This window comes from Coregonus lavaretus (assembly GCF_964263955.1).
Source record: "Coregonus lavaretus genome assembly, chromosome: 7".
Lineage (NCBI taxonomy): Eukaryota > Metazoa > Chordata > Actinopteri > Salmoniformes > Salmonidae > Coregonus > Coregonus lavaretus.
This window is the reverse complement of record NC_139994.1, coordinates 36,016,488-36,019,276: the sequence shown is the minus strand read 5'-3', so window position 1 is coordinate 36,019,276 and position 2,789 is coordinate 36,016,488. Positions and strand designations below refer to the sequence as shown.

The window sequence follows — 2,789 nt, the reverse complement described above, 5'->3', positions numbered from 1 at the left end:
CTACATGTTATTTATGAAGTCATGCCCAAAGGAGTGGATATATGACCCGACGGATTTGATTTTATTAGGATCTCTTTTAGTCCTCATTTGGACTAATCTTCCAAGAGTCCTTAAACATTCAAATACAATTTATAATACAATCACATTTTCACATATAACACACTGTTACAAACAACAGACATATACTGACAAATTGACCAGATAAATGGAGGAAAGGTTAACATCGCAAACATTTGCAATGATTTCCAAGATTATAAGGAAAGACCTAGCAGCACTCATTTGATTACAGGTACTCATCTGTGACGTACTCAGTACTTGCTGTCCTTCCTTTTCCAGTATCTACACCCTGCTCGCATCATTTCACATTCAGGAGAGTGGCACGCCCCGGGACTCACTCCCCCTACCATCTGTTGGATAAAAGCAGGTTGAAGATGAGGACAGTAAAGCTTGGACAAACTTGAAGGAAAGCAGAAGACTTCTATCTCCCATGCAGAACCTCACAGAAGAGGAGAACTGAGTTTTTTTTCCTTCCAACAACAACAAACAAAACATGATTTCGGCTGGATTTTTTGCACGTTCTTGGTTACTTGCACTACTGACTCTTGATTGTGCAAAACTTGGAGGTATTGTATAATGTTTTCATACAATTTCGAAAGGGATTACACTCAAATCTATTATTTGTCTGCTATGAAACAGATTGTCTGAATGTATCATATTTTATCATGCTCCCTCTTTTTCCCCATACATTTTATTATATTCACAGGTACCCAGAATTTTGGCTCTCTGCAGGAGCCTGACGTCCCTTTCCCTCCTGCATTCCCTACCCTACAGAATCTTGCTGCCATATGTCGCTATGGACAGAGTCGACCCCGGTATCCACCTAGCTTCTTTCCTCGCTCTGGTGTCAGTTTTTTCCGGCGCTGTGGAAAAGCCATAAATCGTTTGGAGTCTTGGTACAGCATGTGCTGCAGTGGAGAAGTAGCCCAGCAAAACGTCCAGATCCTGTGCTGTGCTCAGCAAGCTGTGAGTCGATGATGAGTGTGTGTATTTTTTATGAATATATTGCATATTGGAATCCTTTATTTTAAGTTATTCTATACTTGTCTCTATGTTTCTCTCCTTGCAGTGGCAGAATGCACTCGCCAAGTTCTGTGTCGAGGAGTTTGCCGTAATGACCAGGGCATACCCGTGCTGCAGGAAGAGTGGAGAGGCCAGGTGGAGCTGCTTTGATGACGAACTCCCAAACCCCTTTTACGAGCCCACTGCAGGCTACACGGCCCCCCAGATGCCTCCTGAACCAGGGTTCACCTGGAAGCCAAACACATGTTAGAGGCAACATGACTACAATATTTTTTATAACCTGAGCTTTAGTCTAACAACACTTCATGTTTAATCTAATGATCGATTATTAGATTATTATTATCTCTGGGCCGACTTTATTTAGATGGTATATTAAAGGGTTGTGGTTAGAGCTAGTAAGTGTGTTTATAATTAATTGAATAATTAGTTGATCTGTACACCTAGGGGGACTATGCTATCCAAATTAAATGTTACCTTTTCTGTGTACTTTTTCATGTTTGCACTGCTTCTCTTGCCACTGAAAAATAAAAATAATATGCAAAACCTTTTGTAGCCCTCTTTATTATTGTCATGATAACTAGTTGCACATATCTACTACCACTGCCTAGTGTCGCTGTTGTTCCAACAAATTGACTGAATTTGTATTTTTGGCATTGTTACCTTCGGGCCGGGTTGTTTTACAGTACAGACAGTAACTATCATAGTTTCCCTTGGCAACTCACATCTCAGCTCTATTACACTGAGGGATTCAGTGTGTAGATGTTTACTATAGTTCTGTTGCACTACTTTACAGTACAGACAGTAAACTATTCCTTAATTGGAAACTGACAGCTCTATTTCACTACAGTTTTTTTCACACAGTGTATCTGGGTTTACTATAGTTTTTCTGTTGCACTACTTACAGTAGGCTACATACAGTAACTATGCTAGGTTCCCTTGGAAACGCACTTTTCAGCTATTACACTGCGGTCTTGCACAGTGTGTAGCTGGGGTTACTAGTTCTGTTGTACTTACAGTTAAGACAGTAACTATCCTAGTTTCCCCTGGAAACGTACATCTCAGATCTATTATGCTGAGGGTTTCAGTATATAGATGGGTTTACTATAGTTTTGTTACATTAGTTTACAGTACTGACAGTAACTATCCTAGTTTCCCTTAGAAACTCACATAACAGCTAGATTACACTGCTGGTCTTACGCAGTGTGTAGCTGGGGTTGCCATATTAATTTGTTATACTGCAGGGTATACTACCCATCTCTTCTTCCCACAGAGAGAAACTACCATTTCCAGTATGGCTTTTTGCCTTGAGAAATGCGAGGTGTCCCTGCCCACATCTAAGCAGTGTGGTGATGGAAGGCTACGAACTCCAACGCTGGCCACCGCTATAGTTCTGGCGCCTCAAATGTCTCAGGGTCTTCTAGTGTTGATGCCCTGGTTGACTGAATATTTCCGAATGAGTTCAGATGGAGTGTCAACCTACATCCAAACCTCATTCTGGCCAATAGTTCTGTCTGACACACGTTAAACGGCCATTACAGTTGTCCACACACGCCTCTCTTGCTGTTGCGGGTGAACTAGGGGCCTCCCCCAGTGCGTTGTGCCCGGCTAGGGCAATAGACACTTTTCACAGACACAGGCAATACGAAAGCTTTGTCAGTTTTCGTTAACTATGGTGAGAGAGTTTTGGGCCAGGGCCTATCCGACCGGAC

The 2,789-nt window shown here is 42.0% G+C and overlaps 1 long non-coding RNA gene across 1 annotated transcript; it reads left to right on the top strand.

Annotated features, from left to right (window-relative positions):
• The first annotated feature begins 412 nt into the window (after positions 1-412).
• LOC311131664 lies at positions 413-1,619 on the top strand. The gene is made up of 3 exons (XR_014613442.1): positions 413-623; positions 764-1,023; positions 1,127-1,619. It is a non-coding gene; the product is annotated as an uncharacterized lncRNA (long non-coding RNA).
• Positions 1,620-2,789: the final 1,170 nt, after the last annotated feature.